Source organism: Manis pentadactyla, chromosome 6, assembly GCF_030020395.1.
Source record: "Manis pentadactyla isolate mManPen7 chromosome 6, mManPen7.hap1, whole genome shotgun sequence".
NCBI classification, from domain to species: domain Eukaryota; kingdom Metazoa; phylum Chordata; class Mammalia; order Pholidota; family Manidae; genus Manis; species Manis pentadactyla.
The window spans coordinates 40,550,893-40,576,555 of NC_080024.1; the positions used below are offsets into that span (position 1 = coordinate 40,550,893).

At 37.4% G+C, this 25,663-nt stretch overlaps 1 protein-coding gene across 2 annotated transcripts in view; it reads left to right on the forward strand.

The window, feature by feature from the left end:
* The window catches only part of SLC39A10 (solute carrier family 39 member 10), a 184,398-nt gene that overhangs the window by 23,962 nt on the left and 134,773 nt on the right, over positions 1-25,663 (forward strand). Inside the window, exon 1 of one of the 2 annotated variants that reach the window (XM_057503727.1) lies at positions 12,722-12,913. The exons of the other annotated variant lie outside the window; for it this stretch is intronic. The gene's annotated coding sequence lies outside the window, so the exon portion shown is untranslated. Of the gene's footprint in view, positions 1-12,721; positions 12,914-25,663 lie in introns of those variants that run through there. 2 annotated transcript variants of the gene reach the window in all.

The following is a 25,663-nucleotide window of genomic DNA, read 5'->3' on the forward strand; positions in this document are numbered from 1 at the left end:
GTTCAGGAAGAAGTTGCTCATGCTTATATTCAGGAGATGTTTGCCTATGTTGTTTTCTAAGACTTTTATGGTTTCATGACTTACATTCAAGTGTTTAATCCATTTTGTGTTTACTTTTGTGTATGGAGTTAAACAATAATCCAGTTTCATTCTCTTGCATGTAGCTGTCCAGTTTTGCCAATACCAGCTGTTGAAGAGGCTGTCATTTCCCCATTGTATATCCATGGCTCCTTTATCATATATTAATTGACCATATATGGTTGGGCTTATATCAGGGCTCTCTAGTCTGTTCCTTTGGTCTATGGGTCTATTCTTGTGCCAGTACCAAATTGTCTTGATTACTGTGGCTTTGTAGCAGAGCTTGAAGTTGGGGAGCATAATACCCCCAGCTTTATTCTTCCTTCTCAGAATTGCTTTGGCTACTCAGGGTCTTTTGTGGTTCCATATGAATTTTAGAACGATTTTGTCTAGTTCATTGAAGAATGCTGTTGGTATTTTGATAGGAATTGCATTGAGTCTATAGATAGCTTTAGGTAGGATGGCCATTTTGATAATATTAATTCTTCCTATCCATGAGCATGGAATGAGTTTCCATTTATTGGTATCTTCTTTAATTTCTCTTAAGAGTGTCTTGTAGTTTTCAGGACATAGGTCTTTCACTTTCTTGGTTAGATTTATTCTTAGGTATCTTATTCTTTTTGGTGCAACTGTGAATGGAATTGTTTTCCTGATTTCTCTCTCTGCTAGTTCATTGTTAGTGTATAGAAACGTGACAGATTTCTGTGTATTAATTTTGTGTCCTACAACTTTGCTGAATTCAGATATTAGATCTAGTAGTTTTGGAGTGAATTCTTTAGGGTTTTTTATGTACAATATCATGTCATCTGCAAACAGGGACAGTTTAACTTTTTCCTTGCCAATCTGGATGCCTTTTATTTCTTCGTGTTGTCTGTTTGCTGTGGCTAGGACCTCCAGTACTCTGTTGAATAGAAGTGGGGAGAGTGGGCATCCTTGTCTTGTTCCCGATTGTAAAGGAAAAGTTTTCAGCTTCTTGCTGTTAAGTATGATGTTGGCTGTGTGTTTGTCATATATGGCCTTTATTATGTTGAGGTACTTGCCCTCTACACCCATTTTGTTGAGAGTTTTTATTATGAATGGATGTTGAATTTTGTCAAATGCTTTTTCAGCATCTACGGAGATGATCATGTGGTTTCTGTCATTCTTTCTTTTGATGTGGTGGATGATGTTGATGAATTTTCAAATGTTGTACCATCCTTGCATCCCTGGAATAATTGCTACTTGTTCATGATGGATGATCTTTTTGATGTATTTTGAATTCGGTTTGCTAATATTTTGTTGAGTATTTTTGCATCTATGTTCATCAGGGATATTGGTCTGTAATTTTCTTTTTTTGTGATGTCTTTGCCTGGTTTTGGTATTAGAGTGATGTTGTCCTCATAGAATGAGTTTGAAAGTATTCCCACTTCTACTCTTTGGAGAACTTTAAGGAGAATGGGTATTAGGTCTTCACTAAATGTTTGATAAAATTCAGTGGTGAAGCCATCTGGTCCAGGGATTTTGTTGTTAGGTAGTTTTTTGATTACCAGTTCAATTTCATTGTTGGTAATTGGTCTGTTCAGAATTTCTGTTTCTTACTTGGTCAGCTTTGGAAGGTTGTATTTTTCTAGAAAGTTGTCCATTTCTTCTAGGTTATCCAGTTTGTTAGCATATAATTTTTCATAGTATTCTCTAATAATTCTCTGTATTTCTGTGGTGTCCATAGTGATTTTTCCTTTCTCATTTCTGATTCTGTTTACGTGAGTAGACTCTCTTTTTTTCTTGATAAGACTGGCTAGGGGTTTATCTATTTTGTTTATTTTCTCGAAGAACCAGCTCTTGCTTTCATTGATTGTTTCTATTGTTTTATTCTTCTCGATTTTATTTAATTCCACTCTATTCTTTATTATGTCCCTCCTTCTGCTGACCTTGGGCCTCATTTGTTCTTCTTCTACTAGTTTCATTAATTGGGAGTTTAGACTGCTTATATGGGATTGTTCTTCTTTCCTGAGGTAGTCCTGTATTGCAATATACTTTCCTCTTAGCGCAGCCTTGGCTGCATCCCACAGATTTTGCAGTGTTGAATTATTGTTGTCATTTGTCTCCATATATTGCTTGATGTCTGTTTTTATTTGGCCATTGATCCTTTGGTTATTTAGGAGCATGTTGTGAAGCCTCCATGTGTTTGTGGGATTTTTCATTTTCTTTGTGTAATTTATTTCTAGTTTCATACCTTTGTTGTCTGAGAAACCGGTACAATTTTCAATCTTTTTTAATTTACCAAGGCTCTTTTTGTGGCCTAGTATATGAGCTACTCTTGAAAATGTTCATGTGTACTTGAGAAGAATGTGTATTCTGCTGTTTTTGGGTGTAGAGTTCTGTAGATATCTGTTAGGTCCATCTGTTCTAATGTGTTGTTCAGTGCCTCTGTGTCCTTACTTATTTTCTGTCTGGTTGATCAGTCCTTCAGAGTGAGTGGAGTGTTGAAGTCTCCTAGAATGAATGCATTGCATTCTATTTTCTCTTTTAATTCAGTTAGTACTTGTTTCACATATGTAGGTGCTTCTGTGTTGGGAGCATAGATATTTATAATGGTTATATCTTCTTGTTGGATTGACCCCTTTATCATTATGTAATGTCCTTCTTTGTCTCTTGTGACTTTCTTTGTTTTGAAGTCCATTCTATCTGACACAACTACTGCAACTCTTGCTTTTTCTCTCTATTAGTTGTATGAAATATCTTTTCCATCCCTTCTGTGTATGTCTTTGGGTTTAAAGGCAGTCTCTTCTAGGCTGCATATAGTTGGGTCTTGTGTTTTTATCCATTCAGAGACTCTACATTTTTTGACTGGTGCATTCAGTCCATTTACATGTGGGATGATTATCAATCAGTATGTACTTATTGCCACTGCAGACTTTAGATTTGTGGTTACCAAAGATTCAAGGTTGACTTCCTTACTATCTCAGAGTCTAACTTAACTCACTTAATATGCTATTACAAACACAATTTAAGAGTTCTTTTCTTTTTCTCCTCCTTTTTCTTCCTCCTCCATTCTTTATATATTAGGTGTCATATTCTGTACTCTTTGTCTATCGCTTGATTGACTTTGTGGATAGTTAATTTTGTATTTGCTTAGTAATCAGCTGTTTTACTTTCTTTACTGTGGGTTTATTACCTCTGGTGACAGCTATGAAACGTTCGGAACGCTTCCATCTATAGCAGTCCCGCCAAAATAGACTGTAAAGATGGTTTGTAGTAGGTAAATTCTCTCAGCTTTTGCTTATATGAAAATTGTTTAATTCCTCCTTCAAATTTAAATGATAATCTTGCCAGATAAAGTAATCTTGGTTCCAGGCCCTTCTGCTTCATGGCATTAAATGCATCATGCCACTCCCTTCTGGCCTGTAAGGTTTCTGCTGAGAAGTCTGATGTTAGCCTGATGGGCTTTCCTTTGTATGTGATCTTATTTCTGCCTCTGACTGCTTTTAACAGTCTGTTCTTATCCTTGATCTTTGCCAATTTTATTACTATATGTCTTGGTGTTGTCTTCCTTGGGTCCCTTGTGTTGGGAGATCTGTGGATCTACATGGCCTGAGAGACTATCTCCTTCCCCAGGTTGGGGAAGTTTTCAGCAATTACCTCCTCAAAAACACTTTCTATCCCTTTCTCTCCCTTTTTTTCTTCTGGTACCCTTATAATGCGAATATTGTTCGGTTTGGATTAGTCACACAGTTTTCTCAATATTCTTTCACTCTTAGAGATCCTTTTTTCTCTTTGTGCCTCAGCTTCTTTGTATTCCTCTTCTCTAGTTTCTATTTCATTTATTGTCTCCTCCACCATAATCCAATCTGCTTTTAATACCCTCCATTGTGCTCTTCAATGATTGGATCTCCGACCAGAATTCATTTCTGAGTTCTTGAATATCTTTTGTACCTCCATGAGCATGTTAATGATTTTTATTTTGAACTCCCTTTCAGGAATAGTCATGAGGTCCATGTCATGTTTCTCAGGGGTTATATTAATTTTACTCTGGACCAGGTTTCTTTGGCATTTCATATTTGTATATGGTGCCCTCTAGTGTCCAAAAGCTCTACACTCTGGAGCTGCTCAGCCCCTGAAGCAATGTTGGTGGTTGCAGGGGCATGTTATTGGTGCCTGGGGAGAGGAAAGAGCTGTTTCCTGCTTCCTGGCTGCTCTGCCTGTCTCCACTGCCTGAACCAGTGGGCTGAGCACAGAGGTATAGGCTTTTGTCCCAGAGCAGCCGGATATGGATCCCTGCTTTCCACAAGCAGCTCGAATCCCAGTCTCCCCAGGAACTCCACCTGTCCCAGCTTTCCAAACCCATAATCACAAGAGTATGATGAAAGCACCATGAAATGTAGGTTTGTGCTCCCAGAGCAGATCTCTGGAGCTAGGTATTCAGCAGTCCCAGGCCTCTACTCCCTCCCTGCTCAGTTTCTCTTCCTCCCGCCAGTGATCTGGGGTGGGGGAAGGGCTCGGGTCCCACCGGGCCACAGCTTTGGTACGTTACCCTGTTCTGTGATGTCTGCTGTTTTCTCCAGCTCTATGCAGTCTGGTGCACTCCTCTTTCCTGTTGCTCTCTCAGGATTAGTTGTATCAATGATATTTTCATATTATATGTGGTTTTAGGAGGAAGCCTCTGTCTCACCTCTCATGCTGCCATCTTCAATCCTCTCCCTTGTACTCAGTTTTAAATTTGAAAATGTTTCAAAATTCTTTTTCAAAAGAAGTGATAGGATTTGATGGACTTCCTTATTAGCTTGCCAAAAATTAATTTAGCTGCATGTTGAAAAAATCTACCTTTGTTCAGCCTGGACTTTTCATGTCATTTATATAGCTTCTGTTTTTTTCAGCTTTATTTGAAGCATAAGCTATGTACAGTAATGTCCAATAATTTTTAAGTGTACATTTGGAAGAGTGTTGACCAATGTATAAAAGCCCAGTAACTGCTACTAAAATCAACGAGCAGAACATTTCCATCTCCCCAAAGACTTCTTCCTTCCTGCTCCTCTGCAGTTAATCCTCTTCTCCCACCACCCCCCTCAGTCCCTAATGGGCCACTCATCTTTCTGAAGTCACTACAGTCTGTGTTTTTTGAATTTCATATACATGGAGTCATAGTGTATGTATTCTTTGTCTCTGGCTTCTTTAATTCAGTGTAACTCCTTTGAGATTTCTCCTTGTCTGCAGCTTTTATTTTTATTGTTACATGTATCAATAGTTTATTCCTTTTATTGTGAAATGGTTTTCTATTGTATGAGTCAGCCACAATTTATTTATTAGTTTACCAGTTGATGGACATTTGGGTTGTTTTCAATTTCTGGCTATTACAAATAAGCTTTTCTGAACATTCTCATACAAGTCTTTTTGTGAATATAAGTTTTTCTTTTTTTTGGATAGATAACTAGGAGAGGAATTGCTGGATCATATAGTAAATGTATGTTTAACTTTTTAAGAAACTGCAAACACTTTTCCAAAGTGGCTCTACGATTTTGCCCTTCCACCAGCAATATGTAAGCATTTCAGTTGTTCCACAAACTTATAAAAAGTTGATATTATCAGTCTTTTTAATTTTTGTCATTGTAATGTATGTCATTTTAATTGGATTTCCCTCAATGAATAAGGATGCTTACTGTATCTGAAAAGACTTTTTGAAGACTTGGTCTCATTGATTTTTCTCTTCCTGTTGTCCATTTTCTGATTCACTGATTTCTACTCTTTATCTTTTTTCTTCATTCTCTTTAACTTGCATTTAATTTGGCCTTCTTAATCCATTTTTTTTGTTGTTGTTGTTGTTGCCTAATGTGAAAGTTTAGATCACTTATTTTGGTCTTACCTTCTAATGTAAGTGTTAGGCAGAAAGACAGTATGAGCACGGTGGAGAGAGAATAAAGCCAGTAAAACTCATTAAAAGGGACTCAAAGGGTTAACCAGATAAAACCAGAAAGCCAGAAAAGGACTCTTAGAATTAATTAGTTAACTGAAGTTTCAAAGGCCAGGAGTGACTTGTAATGTTCAGATAGTCCCCAGATGAAAAACAATTCCCCAGATAAAGAAAAACATCAGAGCACAGCCCATGTCTTCAGTGTACCAATTAGATCAGGCTTCCAAGGCCAAAGATTGTCAATCAAGGACTTCTGTGCCTTACCCCATGAGGCAGGCAGGGAAGTGGGACAAGTGTCATGCCATTGTAAATCTACCTAGTCTGCAAAAATGGCCTAGTTTATTCCTTAACTTAATCTATATGCTGATCTTCCTCTTCTTCCAGCCCCTTAATCAATTAAGTAACTTTGTAACCATGACAGGAGGTAGACAAGCAAGTGTGAATGAATCTATGTGGATAAAGAATGCCAAGATCCAGACCAATGGCAGTCACCTAAATAACCCTATTCTTAACACAAAAACTTCAAAGGAATTATGAATCACCTGTATACATCATGCCTCATGTTGACCCCTACCCAAGAGGCCTTATAAAACCCCAAACCCTAAACTCTTATAAGCACCTGCTCTCTGAGGTTGCCCACACTCCCATTTCTTTGAGTGTGTACCTTTTGCCTTGAATAAAAACTTCTTGCTGCTCAATTTACTACGTTTTGTTTCTGTGTTCTTCCAATGGTAAGCTTCTTTGCTATTTCTTTTCTCTAGTCTTAAGCACAAGTCTTCACTCTCCATGTCCTACTTCAGACAAGTAGGGAGAGGAACTACTGAGACCTCTGATTTGGGCCTGCAAGTTCCCATCACCTAGGTGACCCAGACAGACAAGCTACGCTCTGTAGTAGCCTGCCTGTCCAGCCTTAGGTGAGCCCACTTTGGTACTCTATTACAGGGTGCAATAAAACTTAATTTGTTTTCTTGACTTTATTTTCACTGTGACTTTCCTGTGTCTCTGAACCAAATTCCTTCCCAACATAAGCATTTAGAAATAGAAATTTTTCATCAAACACTTATATTTTGCTATGTTGTGTTTCTAATTCTATTGACTTTATTTTCTTCTTTTTACTATGTGTTGTTTATAAGTATGTTGCTTAATCCAAGTATTTGTATTTTCCCAGTATCTAGAATGTTATTGTTTCCTTTCATTATGGTCAGAGACAGTTTTTATTTACTCTTAACCCTTTTAAATATATTGAGATTCATTTTAAGCCCTAAATCTGGTCTTTCTTCTTGAATGTTCTGTGTCCAGTGAAAAAAATGTGAATTCTGCTATTTCTGGATGGAGTGCTCAGAATATGTCAATTAGGTCAAGTTGTCTTATTAGTATTGATAGTTTTGTTCACTACTGCATCACAAGTACCTGGAATTGTCAGTTCTTTTTAAATATTTGTTGTATGAATTAATTAATTAATTAATACATGACCTATATCATGGCTGATTAGTATTTTTATTCTCAGAAATCTAAATACTGGGCTGGATGAAGAATAACCTCAGATCTAATCAGTGCATCTATCTCACTAGCATCCAAACAGTCACATGAGCAGTAAATTCAAAGGCCATTCAGATGGCATGTCCTCCCTTTTGTGTTATTTTTAAATCTACCACTACAGTGTTTACTGTGTATTCCTGGTTATTTAAACTTCAAGAAATTACCAGTACTTTCTTTCTAGATGAAAACCATGTTTCAATAATGTTCTGAAAGAAAACATCCAGAGGAAAAGAGCTTAAATGTATTTAGGGAGAGTCAACACAAAGTTGATTTTCATAGTAGACAGAGGAGGATGGGGAGGGAAGGGGGCCAGAAGGACAGGAGACTGTGGCCCTGAAATTTTTGTCTTGTAAGTACATTCTTTAGCGATTGCAAATTTTTTGATGTACTCTGTCTTTACAAGTCCTTTGTTTCTTTTCCTGACTCTTTTGAAAGAGATATTAGTAGTGTTTGTGGTCCAAGAATAAAAATGGTAGTAGTTGTAATTAAGATTATCAGTCTTTTTAGAGTAGCCCCACCATTCCCCCAAAAAGTTATATTTCTTATTAATTTCCTTTAAAAATTCAGACAAACGAACATCAATTTTATTCTGAGGCTTTTACAATACCCTCCAAATCACAACAGATACACCGACAAGCCAGAAAACCAGGACTTTTGCACTGATATTATAACTGCTTTGTAATTGTGAAAACTCTTAACTAGAGTTATAACTTTTGTAGTCTCCAAAAGTAGTGTGAGAGTTATATCTTAAATTAATGCATCTAAATCCACATAAAATGTGTGCACTATTAATGTTTAACCCTACTTTTTGTCATTTCAGCTCTCTCAGAGACTTACAACCCTTTTCTTCTTTTTCTTTTTTAACTCCTTCCAAGGAAACCTTGATAGAAATCAAGTATGGCCAGTTTTGTTAGTTCATGACTTGTAAGTGCTATCTTTAAAATCATAGAGCTCTGCTTGCTAGTCTGAGGTGTTACTAATTAGGCCAAAACATGTCTTAGCCTGAGAATTTATCTGCATAATTTTAAGTCTTAATATGTGTGAAAGCTAGCCAAGAGAGTACTAAGTGTGGATTTTTTGGGGTTAAACCTTTTAAAACTAATGTTACTCTCCATAAAACATTTCCTCTACTTCCCCTGAAATATTTTAATTAGATAGTGTTTTGCATATGCAAGCTTTAAGCTGACATATTCCTGTCGGTAGCTCATGGTCTCCTACATTTTCCCCTTGACTATTTCTTCTTTTATTACTCGTATGAAGGAATTTTTTTGTGACTTGTTTTTGGATAATCTGGAATAGTGATTGTGTTCTGGTATGAAGGGGAATCACTCCAAATCCAACAAGAACTGTTTGAGAGCCTGAGGAAGAGGCCATTAGTCACAGCCGTGGGGAACGGCACTGCCCAGTGGAGGACCCCAGTGGGCGCAGTTACAGGAAGAAGTGACTTACATGAGGGTGTGGGCAGTGGATACCCAAGCTACCATTCCCCTGGCCCTCAGTGGTCCACTCAGTGAGGAAGCCAGCATAAACCCTCTGATGACAAGAGGAGGAGAGGAGATAGATACTGCTGCTGAAAGGTGGATTATAACTCATGGTGCGGTTCTATAGTACTATAGGTTGTCTATGTCTCCTACACTCAGAAATCAAGTTGGGTTGGTCTTGAGTGGCGCTTTGAGTCTTAATGCCAGCTTGCTTTCAGAAAAACCTTTCACTGGCTTTCGAACATGCTCTCATTTTGAGGCTGCACAGGGCCACTAGCTAGTTCTGGTTATGTGAAGTAGAAAACACACCCCCTCTTCAGGCAAGTGAATGCAGCCCTGTGTCAGTGCACTCTGCTTGTCTAGTGTCTTTATTTACTAACAAGCTGTACAAGTATATATGTAGCTTCCCTGAGGCTACATCTGTGACCACAACCCCAGGGTCACTCTTGGCAGTAAATAGTCTATCTTGAATATCTATTGAGATCACCTCTGGATTGTAATAGTCAGCAACTACAGGGGAGTTACAGGACAGATAAGACTGACAATTGTCACAAATGCTGCAAAGAAAGGACATAAAATAAGGAAGGAAATCATGTCTGCTGTTTCTTATCTTTAGCCTCTTAGCTCAAATTTCCCTTCCTCAGAGAGGTCTTTATTGTCAACCCATCTGTAGTGGGTTGACTCTTTTTTCTTCTTACTAGTGACAGTTATTTGTGTGTTTATCTTGTTTATTATATTACCTATCTTTTCGACTGTCACCCTGTATGCCAGCCAATACACCCACAACACATAGTATTACTTGACACAGAGCCGGTACTTAGTAAACCTTAGAATGAAGGAATGTCTTTAGGAACCTCTGCTAGTGGCAAGGATGGGAGGTATGAAGGTGGTTGAAAAGAACAAGAGGACAGACTGTGGACAGCAGCTCTTGACCAGAGGAACGAATCTATTTGTTTTCCCATACTACAGGGGCTTACCTTGATCTGCCACCTTTTACAGATAAGAGAGGCTGGGCAGTCAGTGTTTCACTGTTTTTAACAGACGCTCACTAAGAATGCCAGGCACTGTGCTAAGTGCTCTATTTATATGCATTATGTCATCTAACCTGAACAATAAGTACTCTATGAAGTAGGTATAATTATTCATTTCATAAGTAAGAAAACAGATTTGGGTGATAGGTAGGTACATAATGAACAGTAAAAAATGTACAATAAATGAAAGCATCAGCACTTGAACCTGGGTCTGTTCAACCCCAAATAGCCCTCTCTTAAACATTATTAAACTTTATGTTGAACACAGTGAGATGGAGCAAGAAATGCAAAGTACAGATACCTACTACAAACTCTCCGAGCCCGGCTCTTAGTAGCCCTACCTACATTTGGTCTTACCAGATAATGGAGGCTTTCCAGTTCTGCCTGTGTCCTAATCTATTAAATCACAGCCTTCATGTCCATTACCTTCTTTGCTTCCTTATTGGCCGTTAGTCTCCATACTATGGGCAGAGAGCTATCTACTACATGGTTTCTGCATTCCTGGCCAGATGCAGTCTGTTCCTCACACTTAGCAAAGCACAAGGGGTCTGGTTATATAGCTCAATGGTGAACAATGCTCAGTCTCTGGTGGGTTTTGTTTTCCCCCAAATTTTTAACGATTCCTTAAAAATGACAACCTTTTATCCTTTCAGTTTTGAAACTGCTGTGGTGGTGTCCCAGAGCCCAGGCATTTTGGGTATGTCAGCCACTTCAAGAAAAAAACATAGCTAACTGCTCATTGAACCTAATATAAAATATATATTAAATTTTCTCATCTCAAATGATCAGAAAATTTCATAACCAATTTTATACATATCTGTGCTACATATTTACTTGCTGCATAGAACACTACAGTAATTATTTAGATATATGTAGCATTCAATGTGTGCAAATCACATTATAACTTTTAAAATTGTTTATTTAAACATATGGGTTAAGGCCTGAGTGACAAGAAGAAATAAAGATAAGTAAGTGACTGCAAGAGGTTAAAAATCTGATTGTAATTATTTCTAACAAGACCCAGAGGTAGTAGAATATTTTGATCTTCTTTATATAGTCTTAATACCCTCATAAACCAGTCTGACACACTGGACTTCTTTCCAACAGGACATATGCTTTCATTCCTTTGCCTCACTGCTAATAGCTCAGAAGCTCCCCTTGCATGTGCGAGAGCAGAGTTGGGTACAGAGGAACATTGCATGGTTACTAATTCACTCCTCTCTCTCCCTCCCAGCCCAGTTTTGCAGGTGAAAAAAGTTAAGGCAACTCTATCTATGGCTTTTTCAGATCTAAATATGAGGTAACATGGAGGCCATACAATCCAGTGATTCTCCACATTTTTTTTATGATCTTGTGCACTATGTAAACATGGCTGAAGATAAACTCAAGTTTAAGCTGCATTTTATTTTGTAAACTTGTGAAAGTTGCACTTTTAAAATCCTTGGTTATTATCCATGCTAGCCAGAAAGGATTTAAATTAGCAAAAACATTTCTGTCTGCATCTTTAGACCCACACCACCAGACATTATGAACAATTCTTGAGCTCTGGTTTCAGGAAAAAAATATTAAAATTTCTTAAGCTGTAATTTAAAAGTCAACTGTGTTACTTTTCTTTATGTTGTTCTTGGTTATTATGCCTTAATATAGTGTGTAGTAAAGATAAAAATATCAGTTGAGATTTGTGTGTGTGTGTGCTTGAAAAAAAAATCATAAGCAAGGATGAGTAATTTATTTCAATTCAGTAAACCTATCAAAAGCTTAGTACCAGGGTAGGTGCTATAGGCAGAGAGTAACAAAGAGTAACAGAATCCTAATGGGGAGCTGAGACGATACAGAAATGACTATATTAGAGACTAGGACGGTTGTTTAAATGAGGCAGGAGATTGCAGCTAGGGGAAGGGGAGTGGGAAATATTTCTGAAGTTTGTGATAGGAGGTGGCTATGGTATCATTCAATCAAGAATTCCTCTAGACCATGACCCCCTTGAAAGGCAGCACATAGAGTTGGATCAAGCCTTACTGCTTTCTGTTTGGGCCATTATATCTCTCCCACTCACTCCTCTCTTTTCCATCCCTACTTCCATTGCCAAAAGAAGAGAGTAATGGAAGGGAAAAATGCTTTTCCTTTCTTCAGCTCCAAAATGTATTGTCTTGCCTAGGGCCAGTACGTAGACAAACTATTCTCAAAATAGGTTCATGCAGGATGGAGCATGATGCAAAGCTTCCCAGATTTTAAAGGGATCATTCACAGGAATAAAAACGTTGGTGCGGGAGCATATAAAGACGAGGAAAAGCCAGAATGAATGTATTGCCAGTTTACTATAGTCATGGTGTTACAAAAGACCTTGTTTTATTTAGTCAAGTAATCACATTCTCTCTGAAACGTTTGGATGCAAGTGCAGAAATAAAGGTATTCATGAAGTCAGAGTTGGAGTTGCCAGGAAGTAGTAAAGATGCCAATTTAGTTTCTGCTACCTGTGTAAGTCCTAAGGGGAAGATGAGCTCATGAATGCATATGTAGATCATCACATGGCTGAATTAAAGTACATTAAATATGGCAGTTGCATATAAACCCCTGAGGGTTATACAACAAAAAAGAATGGTTGAAGAACAACCTGAAGCTTTAAAAGGGGGAAACCGAAGATCCTCACTGGCTGGAGAAAACAGTTACTACTCACTCTTAAAGGAAAACATCTCCTATAAAGGTTGGGGTTTTGAAAACCTTAGCACTCCTACTGATCTAAATGCATGTAAATTTAGGAGGAGGAACTTGCTTTATCCTTCTTGTGGGCTCCACAGCCTCTGGACCTGAGAGGCTTCTGTAACTGTTCACCTGAATTGGATTAAGCTGAAATAAAGAGGTAAAGATCCTAAATCATCTATTGAAATCTTCCTTAAAGGGTAAGTTTTGTTTATTTACCATTTTTAAACTAGTATTGCTATTCAGCAAAGTACGTATGCTATTGGCTAAACAGTGGAGCATTTATTTTAATATTTCATTTTGGGGTAACATTGTCGTTAGTAGTACAGGGATCAGTACAATGAGTGGCAGGCACTCTGCCCACACCTTGCATACACCCCCACACAGGAAGGAAGGAAGGCTCACACTCCGTGAGTGTCCCATGCAATAAACCTCTGGTGTATTGATGGATTGGCATTACAGGTGGTTCAACGGGGACCAAAAGTAGAATGAAGTGGTTACCAATCAAAAGGAAGAAATATAGAAATTCATACAAAAGAATGGGGAAAAAGTGAGTTAAAGTCAAGAGAATGCTGAGGCTATGGAAAGCATCAAAAATAGAGAAGCAGGAATAGGAAGGAGATTTATGTGGAAAGATTACTTGGACAAAGGATTTTATGCTGGCGTCAGTTGGAGATTGTTCTCAAAAACAACCCAAAAGATAGTAAAGAGGTGTTTGGCCAAAAAAATGAGCCAGTATAGACATTCCTTTTGACAGGTGATGGCTATTCTAAGAGTTACTGAGAACCACAAAAATAAAGAGGAATAAAGAAGAAAACATTTATAGTCCATAGGTATTCATTGTTAAAATTCCAGGGATGTCCATTTGCTGTAATAACTAACATGAACAAAATACAAGAGACAAAATCTGGAAAAAAAATACTGTTTATTTTATAGTCTCAGAAATGGACCTAACCAGACATGTTGAAAGTTAATGGAGACCAACTGATTACTTACGAGTGTGGTTTAGGGTCACCTGTAAACTCATAGAAGAGAATTCTGAAGCAGAAACACAGCAGTCACCAACCTCAGAACTTGGATAATTCTGCCTCAAAGCCAAAGAGCCTTCATTATCCAAAACGTCCTTTTCTTCTACGATACAACTTTAAATTCTGAAATACTCAACATCCGGCCAACTGAGAATCTTACCAGTAAAAAGTAAATAACAAAGCACAGCACCTTGGGACTCTGCATGTCTTTAACTGCCAGGAACCCATTAACAAAGCAGCAACTAAAGACACAGATATAATTCTTTCAGTCACAAATTCTGACTTAATTTAAAAGTAAATAAACTAATCTTCAGAAAAAATAAGGCATTAAGAATTTAAATCTTGTTCAGTGCTTTTCCCCCACACACACAGAAACTAAAATGAAATAGGGGAGAAAAGCCCTATGAAGAAAAAGTATTCAGTCAGCTCTTTGATGCTTTGGTGTAAAGAACCCGTCATCAGAGTGTAATTTTACTAATAGTTGGATTTTCTTCTGCTCATTTAGGTTCCGTCTTGTAGACACGGAACATCGTGTATTCGCACGTTCTTTTCTTTGAAGTGATTCCACGGTTAGGGTTAGTTATGCCATGAAAGACTTCACAGTTGCTTGTTATTCCTGGTATAATAGAAATATTGGCCAATGTACTTTAAAGTTTAAAAGATTACATCAGCAAATGTAATTCAATACCCAAGATTTTTATTCTTTTGGTTATTATCTGGCATTTTAACTATTCTTTTTACTTGGCTTCACTTTTTACCTGTGAATTTTCATGTTTTTCTGTGGTATTTGAATCCATAATAACAATAATGTGGATGTTTATGCTTTTACGCCTTGCAAGAGTGGGTTGAGTGTGTAAGTTAAAAAAAAAATTAACACTTTCTCATGTGCACCTATCTGAAAGAATGCACCCTAACATGTGAAAATACTATTCTTATGCCACATAAAAGATAATCAGCCTTTGCGCTCAAGGTGATCGCCATCTACTTTAGCTGATTGAACTGAGCATTATATATATTCTTTTTGTAAGATGAAAGAGTAATTAAGCTCTTCATGGGTTGAGGAAGCGCTTTGTGTGAGCAGCAGTGACATAAAATGATTTTGGAGTCAAATGGACCTGGGCTTGAACTCTGGCTCTGCACACTTAGTGCTTTTATTCCTTGAAGCCTGAGATATTCCACCTATAAAATGGGAATACTAGTTTTTGATCTTACAGAGGTGTCATGAGGGTTAAGTATAATAATGTGTGTGTAACACCTATCACATAGGTGAGCCCTAAATTTTTAGTACCCTCCTCCTTATATAGATTACTTAAATAAAATAGTCAGCTTTAGCATTGTCCAAATTGTCCCCATTAATTTTCATCTAGTGGTTTTTTTGCATAATGCTTCCAGGTTGTAATTGGCAATACTTTAGGTAGTGAATGAGGCAGCAATACAGTTGAAGAGACAACATAGGAATGCCAGAGCATGAAGCTCAGGAGCCAAGCCACAAGCCTTCCACACATTTATCACCAGCCACAGCCTCTGCTTGTTAGAAATTATCTGCCAGTGCTAAGGAGTGTCCAAGGGAGAAAAGAGTCAGAGAAAAGTGCTTCTAAAAAGCCTGAAGAAAAAAAAAAAAATAGTTTAGATGATAGGGATCTGTTGTGTCAGGGTTCTCTAAGAAAGAAGGATACATAAATTGTATGAAGAAATAAATACTAGGGTTTCTCACTCTTTTTCCAGTCCACCCAGATCCATTATGTGTTTTTTCATACAGAAAACAACTACATGCACTCCTGTCCTTCCTGGACAGCACTGATGCCCCCGTCCTGCCTCCATTTTCATTCTGTTGAACCCTGTCGAGCAATACAGAAAGTGAACTTGAGATCAAACTTTAATTGTCTACCCGAAACCCACATATTCGGTTTCCCTTTTGTCCACCTGGTCACTCTTTGCAGCAGTCTCTCTCAGAAGAGAATCAGGGTGCTCCTTACAAAGATCAAGGGCAGCAGGATTGCCTAACCAAGAAAGTCTAAAACTTAAGTCCAAAAGCCCTAGTAGTCTTTGGGAGAGTCTTTATTATTCTTAAATCCCTCCCTGTCTCCTCATTCCACACCTAATGAAAGAGGGAACAGGAACATTAAAAGAAAAACAGGCTGGTCATTCTGTGATCCCCTGGGTGAAGGGTTATTTCTCTATATTTTAAAAAATGAGATTATCTTTCTCTCTTGTTGAAAGTGGAGACTTTCTAACTTGTTTTTTCTTTCTTCACTGTGAATTCTCATTAAAAAAATTTTTAGTTGTAGAGTAACATGTAGTAATGTGCACAGATCTTGAGTGTTTAAATGAGTTTTAATATATTGATATACCTGTATACTTGAACCTGATCAACATCTAGGACATTGTCAGCATACAGAAAGTTCTCTGATACCCCTTCCCTATCAGTAATGCCTCCCTGGTAAGCCTTGCTCTGACTTCAAGTTTTGCCTGATTTTGAACTTCATATAAATGGAACCATAAACAGGTGCCCTTTTGTATCTGGTTTATCTTTATCAAGATGAAGTCAGTGGGATTCATTCATACTGCTCAGTGTATCAATCATTTTTTCTTTTGTTATGTAGTATTCCTTTGTATGAATATAGCACAATTTATCCTTCTCTGTTGATGAATATTTGTTTTGTTTCCATTTTTTGGCTATTTTAAATAAAGTTGCCTTCTGCACTGCGGATTCTTAATTTTCTCCAAGCCCCTTCTCTTTGGAAATTGTGATAAATAGAATTGTGGATGTTTATAATCACTCAGTTAATTTTGCCCCACATTAGTGTTTCAGTTTACTGTGACACCAGAATTCAAAGATAAAAGTCCTCTGTTGTCCAAATAAGAAGAAAGGGAAGGCGGGCAGAAAGGAAAGAAAGAAGGAAGGAAGGGAATGTGTAGGCATGTTAGTATATAAAATCTTAAACTCATAATTCCCATTTTATAGAGGTATCTGATCATCTTAATTTGCAGTCGCTAAATAAGTAATGCTTACATGATTACATACTTCTTTACCTCACTTTTGGAAGTACTCCATGCCTTCTGGAAATTACTTAAAGAGCTTTGTCATATCCCTTTAGGAAATGATGAAGTCAGTGTCAAGTTTAAGTTCCACAGCCAAGTTCACTGGGAAGTTTGGTTGACTTTGAGTATTTTTCCTAAAAAGATTTTTTTGTCTTGTTAATTGTCTTCACTTCAAGAAGATTCCAAATTCTTGAACAAATCCCAGAGAGGCTAAGGAAAACAGTGAAATGGATATTTGGTATTCACTATTCTGTGCAGTTACCAGCAATCTCTATTGCTGATTCTTATCTTTTGATTCTTTATTCTACTTTCCCTAGGTTTTTATGCTTTTGTTGTTACTTAATTTGCCTCCTCAAATGTGGAAAGTCATCAGACATTCAAGTTGTCCCTTTGAGTCCCCAGCATCTACTACATTAACAAATCATCTAAACAATTACATAACTACTATCTTATTTCAATTTTTATATACAAATCATCTGAGAGACTGGTCAGTTGAAATAATCAGTGCATGATAATTAGCAAATTATTTGTCAACAGTTTATTTTTTATTACGGAGATTTTAATTTCTATCATTAAGATTATAATGGGGATTATCCCCAATAAGAGGGATAGTTTTTATGTATGTGTGTTCATTTTGCAAGTGTTGGCTTATTTGTAATTGTGTTCTTATTTGCTTAGTTATGGGGAAATATACATATTCTTTGTAACATCATTGCTTAATGTTTGAAATCAGATTATACTCATTCTCAATTCAGTTTATGCCAAATGAAGTTTGAGAGGCTTCATGATAAATTATATCAAGCCATAGAACCTCTTAAGAGTAACCACTTGGTACTGTAGAATAAATTACAAATGATACTAAAATAGTGACAAATGGCTGTATAAACATGGCAAGTCAAGTTCAGGGCATCATCTCTAATCAAAAAGAGTTAGTCTAAGAAGAAAATACAAATCACTTTGAATTTCCTTTTAAATAATCATAGGTCAAAGCTTAAAATATGGTTAGAATTTGTGTATGACTTTCTCCCCAACATTTAGGGCCAGATGAGTACAGCTGCTCTAATGAGTGTTTTATCTTGCCACTCATTGCCGGAAGCAGTATGATTTAAAGACAGAATGGAGAGCATATAGGCCAAAGTTGAGAGAGAAAAGATAAATATTTATGTTGAAGGGTGGTAGACACAGAAATGCATTAGCTAATAGTATATAAATGGCTTGGCATTTATTACATTGCTTGGAAGGACATTTTGGAGTCTCCTGAGTTTTCTTGAAAACCACGTTAGCAGCTTCATCTGGGAAAGAGTTCTCTGGCCTAACCAATAGTCCAAGGCCAACTTTCAGGCTTTCCTTAAAATGTGCTTTCTATTAAACTGTCAGAAAATAGGCTTTTGTTAACTCTATAGTTCTGATCTCAAAGACACTGAAGTAATAAAAATATAAATTGTGATTCCTTTTCTCTTAAAAGAGAAAGGACACTCTAGCTGGAGCTGGTTTTGAATTCCAGTGATAGTGTTTAACTTGTTCAAGGTTCACATTCAACATTTACAATTGACTCAGAGTTAGAGAGGAGAAACCTGTTGATACAGCTCCTTTACACGCCATGGGTTTCAAAACAGCTCTGTAGATAGCACACATTCCTGTGGTGGGAGGCAGAGGGAAGCCTGAAGCCTTTATTCATCCAAAGAAGGAGAAAAGGACTGAACTTATTCACAACAGGTTAAGTTATGCACATCCTGTAAGTGGATTGATTTAAATCAAAGTTCTGTCCACAGGGGCCATAAGCAACCCACCTTAACAGCCCCCGGCTTACTGCTAGGAAAATATTTGTTGTTCAGAGATGCCTTTCTTCCTCCTTGAGTTTTTTTCCTCTTTAGGTCAAAAGGATTTTTTCTCTTTTTGTCATGTCTATGTGCCTTGTCTAATACATTATGTTTCCTTTTTCTTCTGTTACTATGCTGTGCACATCTTAAAAACAACTGAGATTTTAATCAAAATAAATGCATGTTTTATAAAATTATAAATGAATAAATACAGCTGTTCTCAATGATGATATTCTTTGAACATTTAAAAGTTTGAAAGTGGTTGGAAATTTCTTTTAAAGAAACTCAAAAAACTAATTACAGAAGTCCATTTTGTGAAGTTTTTTTCATTTTGGTTCTTATGGCTAGTTTACAAAAATACCTACTGTATTTCTGAAATAATTATACATATTTTTAGTGCTGTAGAGTTTCAACAGGTTAAGATTTTAGACTGATTTTTCACTTGCAGTGAGTCTATGTATTTATCCATAGAAGTGATTACATGTAATATTTCAGCAGAGGTAGATAAGAACATCACTCAATACAATTTAACTTAAAAAAGAATAACATCATATAAGGGTTGTGGGACCAAAAGAAAATGGTTGCTGATATTTATTCATTGAGAGCCCTGTTGTCAAATTCTAGCAAAGGGAAAGGGGGAGAAGGGAAAAGAGGTGAGACGGAGAGAGAGGCAAGACCTTCCAGGATGTATCTTTACCTGTTCTGAACTCCCCTTCCTTCCTTTGTTCTGTCCCCAGTGTCAGGGTCCTTAGGATTCAAAGGCAATGCTCCTAAGCTGCTGACAGGCACTGGTTGGGGCATGGACTGCTCTGACTCACCCACACTTTTATCTCGTGAGATCATTCATTCTAGGAGCAGTGACATCAATTTTCCAGGAAGCTGCCTGGCTAGGAATACCATGGAAGGGATGAAGTTAAGGACTATGAAAAGCATCTGGTACATAGTAAGTGTTTGTTGGATAAAAGTCTTCAACTGTTTCCTTAGTGTCAGTTACCTCAACCAGATCATGAGGGAGCAAGGTTTCTTTTGTGTTTGTATTTCAGTTGTAACCCTGGGTTTAAAAATTGAGTGACTTGACATTGTCAAAATTAAGCAAATAAGCTTTACTTAATTTACGTAAGCAAGCATTCCAAACCTCTAGCCTTTATGCTGCATTTACAGTAAGTTTTGCATAAGGGAGTTGGGCAGGAGAGATGCTGAATTAGTGAGGCTCCAAAATCCTTACCCACTTCAATGAGAGAAGTGTTACATATGGATTTTTGCTCTATGATATTGTTGGCAGATGTGCTTTGGCTGCTCAAAAACATTTTTAAGTGAATACCAAAAATCCCACTTAAAAAAACTACCTTAAAGTAACCTATGCTTTAGGCAAACTCCACTAATTCACCATTTCCACTCTAGCAAACTAGGAGGCCCTCATCATCTTTTGATAATTTCCCCTTAATTTCATTTATTTGAGTAGTTGTTCAGCAGCATAAATGAAAAATTAGAAGAGCTACAACCAGGGGGTCTGCATCCTCTCAGGGAAACACCGTTACTACCTAATGAATGACTACTCCCTCCAAGATAACACATTTCTCCAGAGCAGGAATTATCAAACGTAACAGTGTATATGAGAATCACTGCAGATGTTGTCACAGTGCAGATTCTGATTTTGTAATTCTGGGGTGGGGCCTGGGATTCTTCATTTTTAACAGTCACAGATCACAAGAATGCTGCTAGCCTACATTATTATCATCTGTGCAGTTTTGTAAAACTACAGCTATCAGGGTTTTCCACCAGCAGCCCATTTTCCTACCCCACCCAGGTTTCTGATTGAGTTGAGCTAAATTGTGACCTGAACATGAGGATTTTTAAAAATCTCTCAGGAGCTGCTAATATGCAGCCAAGTTTAAGAACTTCTAGAGGTTGTTTTTAGTCAATTTCCACTGGCAATCCATTCATGTGCATGCATCACCTGCCTGGCCCCTAGAGGCATTTGATTTTCAGAATTAAGTATCCTACCCTTTCTTAAGGAAATCAGAGGAGTCTTTCAAAACCCCATTTTTCAGCTATATAATACATTTAAGAAATTCTTCTAGTACTTACCTTGACCTAAATCTCATACAGCTAGATTTGTTAACTGTTTAGGCAATGACCACATTCTGCCTTATAATTACATGTGCATTTATCTTAACCTCCCTAGTTGACACACCACTTAAAGGCAGACATTATCTACCTCTTTTATCTTTCCCTGTGGTTTCCCAACCAGGGGCCCCACACAGTACCCCTACCCGGTGCTCTAAGCATGTATTTCTTCATTCAACAACTTTCACATAGAGCTGGTGAGCCAACCAGGCCAGGCCCTGGTGAGGTCTGCAAAAACCCATGTGTTCCCTCCCTTCCTCCAGGACCTTCACAGTTAAATGAGGGAGGCAGAGAGCCAAAAGTGATTTACCAAAACAAATATAAGTGTCCAACTGAGACATGAGAGAATCTCAACTTCTCCAGATTGGAAAGAAAGTCTTTTTGGGGAAATGATTGAGATCTAAAGAATTATGTAACGAGGTAGAAGTGGGGAATGAAGGCCAAGAACATCCCAGGTAGAGAAAACTAAAGCATTTGCATGTTTTTTTAAAGCAATTAATATTTTTTCAATCAAAAATGCCCCTACCAGTATCCTCTATCCACCCAGGTCCCCAGAGAGGTGCCAACTATTATTAGTTTCTTGTGTATCCTTTCAGAGTTTATGTCTAACCAGACACATACTAAGCACTGTTTTCATTTCTGAAGCATGTTTTTTCTCCTTTAATAATTTACTCTGTATTTCTTCTCATTTTAGTACAGAAAAAGAAATCAGAAATCAGTACAGAAAAAAAAGTTCCTTATTTTTTCATAAGAAAAAACTCACTTAAAGCTGAACGTTATTCCATTTTGTGGATGTATTTACCAGTATGTCCCCAGTAGTTGGGTTACTTATAATATTTTCCTATTGCAAACAAGGCCACAATGAATAATCTTGTACTTAAGACATTTTTCATATAGGAAAGTAATATCTGTAAGGTCATTTTCCAGAAGAGAAATTGCTGAGTCATGATGATGTGCTTTTTTTTGGTTGTTGTTCTCAGGCAAGTTATATTTCCTAATTCTTTAGGATTATGATGTACTGTTGTCATTTGGATTTTTTTTTTTAATGGAAGTATTGCTGATACACAATCCTATATCGGTATCAAGTATACAAAACAGTGGTTCAAATATGCTCCCCCTATTAGTGTGGTTACTATCTATCAACATAGGAAGATGTTATAGAATTATTGGCTATATTTATATTCTTCATGCTGTACTGTCATCCCCATGACCAACTTATATTATGATTGAGAATTTTTTAAATTAATTTTGTTATCATTAATCTACAGTTACATGAAGAACATTATGTTTACTAGACTTCCCCCTTCACCAAGTCCCCCAACAAACCCCATTACATTCACTGTCCATCAGTGTAGTAAGATGCTGTAGAATCACTACTTGTCTTCTCTGTGTTGCACATCCTCCCTATGTGCCCCCCATATTATACATGCTAATCATAAGGCCCCCTTTCTTTTTCCTCGCCCTTATCCCTCCCTCCTCACCCATCCTCCCTAGTCCCTTTCCCTTTGGTAACTGTTAGTCCATTCCTGGGTTCTGTGATTCTGCTGCTGTTTTGTTCCTTCAGTTTTTCTTTGTTCTTGTACTCCACAGATGTGTGAAATCATTTGGTACTTGTCTTTCTCAGCTGGGCTTATTTCACTGAGCATAATACCCTCTAGCTTCATCCATGTTGTTGCAAATGGTAGGATTTGTTTTCTTCTTATGGCTGAATAATATTCCATTGTGTATATGTACCACATCTTCTTTATACATTCATCTACTGATGGACACTTAGGTTGCTTCCATTTCTTGGCTATTGTAAATAGTGCTGCATTCTTAGGGAAATTCCTAGAAGTGGAATTCCTGGGTCAAATGGTATTTCTATTTTGAGCTTTTTCAGGAACCTCCACACTGCTTTCCACAATTGTTGAACTAATTTACATTCCCACCAGGAGTGTAGGAGGGTTCCCCTTTCTCCACAACCTCGCCAACATGCGTTGCTGTTGGCCTTTTGGATGGTGGAGATCCTTACTGGTGTGAGGTGATGTCTCATTGTGGTGTTAATTTGCATTTCTCTGATGACAAGCGATGTGGAGCATCTTTTCATGTGTCTGTTGGCCACCTGAATTTCTTCTTTGGAGAAGTGTCTGTTCAGCTCCTCTGCCCATTTTTTAATTGGATTATTTGCTTTTTGTTTGTTGAGGTGTGTGAGCTCTTTATATATTTTGGATGTCAACCCTTTATCGGATCTGTCATTTATGAATATATTCTCCAATACTGTACGGTACCTTTTTGTTCTATTGATGGTGCCCTTTGCTATACAGAATTTTTCAGCTTGATATAGTCCCACTTGTTCATTTTTGCTTTTATTTCCCTTGCCCTGGAGATATGTTCATGAAGAAGTTGCTCATGTTTATGTCCAAGAGATTTTTGCCTATGTTTTTTTCTAAGAGTTTTATGGTTTCATGACTTACATTCAGGTCTTTGATCCATTTCGAATTTACTTTTGTATATGGGGTTAGATAGTGATCCAGTTTCATTCTCTTACATGTAGCTGTCCAGTTTTGCCAGCACCATCTGTTGAAGAGACTGTCATTTCCCCATTATATGTCCATGGCTCCTTTATCATGTATTAATTGACCATATATGTTTGGGGTAATGTCTGGAGTCTCTATTCTGTTCCACTGGTCTGTGGCTCTGTTCTTGTGCCAGTACCAAACTGTCTTGATTACTGTGGCTTTGTAGTAGAGCTTGAAGTTGGGGAGCGAAATCCCCCCCCCACTTTATTCTTCCTTCTCAGGATTGCATTGGCTATTTGGGGTCTTCGGTGTTGCCATATGAATTTTTGAACTGTTTGTTCCAGTTCATTGAAGAATGCTGTTGGTAATTTGATAGGGATTGCAACCAATCTGTATATTGCTTTGGGCAGGATGGGCATTTTGACGATCTTAATTCTTCCTAGCCAAGAGCATGGGATGAGTTTCCATTTGTTAGTGTCCTCTTTAATTTCTCTTAAGAGTGTCTTGTAGTTTTCAGGGTATAGGTCTTTCACTTCTTTGGTTAGGTTTATTCCTAGGTATTTTATTCTTTTTGATGCAATTGTGAATGGAATTGTTTTCCTGATTTGTCTTTCTATTGGCTCATTGTTAGTGTATAGGAAAGCCACAGATTTCTGTGTGTTAATTTTGTATCCTGCAACTTTGCTGTATTCCGATATCAGTTCTAGTAGTTTTGGAGTGCAGTCCTTAGGGTTTTTTATGTACAATAATATGTCATTTGCAAACAGTGACAGTTTAACTTCTTCTTTACCAATTTGGATTCCTTGTATTTCTTTGTTTTGTCTAATAGCCATGGCTAGGACCTCCAGTACTATGTTGAATAACAGTGGGGAGAGTGGGCATTCTTATCTTGTTCCCGATCACAGAGGAAAAGCTTTCAGCTTCTCACTGTTCAGTATGATGTTGGCAGTGGGTTTATCATATATGGCTTTTATTATGTTAAGGTACTTGCCCTGTACATCCATTTTGTTGAGTTTTTATCATGAATGAATGTTGAATTTTGTCGAATGCATTTTCAGCATCTGTGGAAATGATCATGTGGTTTTTGTCTTTCTTTTTGTTAATGTGGTGGATGATGTTGATGGACTTTCGAATGTTGTGCCATCCTTGCATCCCTGGGATGAATCCCACTTGGTCATGGTGTATGATCCTTTTGATGTATTTTTTAATTCGGTTTGCTAATATTTTGTTGAGTGTTTTTGCACCTATGTTCATCAGGGATATTGGTCTGTAATTTTCTTTATTGGTGGGGTCTTTGCCTGGTTTTGGTATTAGGGTGATGTTGGCTTCATAGAATGAGTTTGGGAGTATTCCCTCCTCTTCTGTTTTTTGGAAAACTTCGAGGAGAATGTGTATTATGTCTTCTCTGTATGTCTGATAAAATTCTGAAGTAAATCCATCTGGCCTGGGGATTTTGTTCTTGGGTAGTTTTTTGATTACCGCTTCAGTTTCTTTGCTGGTAATTGGTTTGTTTAGATTTTGTGTTTCTTCCTTGGTCAATCTTGGAAGGTTGTATTTTTCTAGGAAGTTGTCCATTTCTTCTAGGTTTTCCAGCCTGTTAGCGTATAGGTTTTCATAGTAGTCTGTAGTAATTCCTTGTATTTCTGTGGAGTCTGTCATGATGTTTCCTTTCTCATTTCTGATTCTGTTGATGTGTGTTGACTCTCTTTTTCTCTTAGTAAGTCTGGCTAGAGGCTTATCTGTTTTGTTTATTTCTCAAAGAACCAGCTCTTTGTTTCATTGATTTTTTTCTATTGTTTCATTCTTCTCAATTTTATTTATTTCTTCTCTGATCTTTATTATGTCCCTCCTTCTGCTGACTTTAGGCCTCTTTTCTTCTTCTTTTTCCAGTTTCGATAATTGTGATGTTAGACTATTTATTTGGGATTGTTCTTCCTTTTTTAAATATGCCTGGATTGCTATATACTTTCCTCGTAAGACTGCTTTTGCTGCTTCCCACAGAAGTTGGGGCTTTGTGTTGTTGTTGTCATTTGTTTCCATATATTGCTGGATCTGTAGTTTAATTTGGTCATTGATCCATTGATTATTTAGGAGCATGTTGTTAAGCCTCCATGTGTTTGTGAGCCTTTTTGCTTTCTTTGTACAATTTATTTCTAGTTTTATACCTTTGTGGTCTGAAAAGTTGGTTGGTAGGATTTCAACCTTTTGGAATTTACTGAGGCTCTTTTTGTGGCCTAGTATGTGGTCTATTCTGGAGAATGTTCCATGTGCACTTGAGAAGAATGTGTATCCTGTTGCTTTTGGATGTAGAGTTCTATAGATGTCTATTAGGTCCATCTGCTCTACTGTGTTGTTCAGTGCCTCTGTGTCCTTACTTATTTTCTGTCTGGTGGATCTGTCCTTTGGAGTGAATGGTGTGTTGAAGTCTCCTAAAA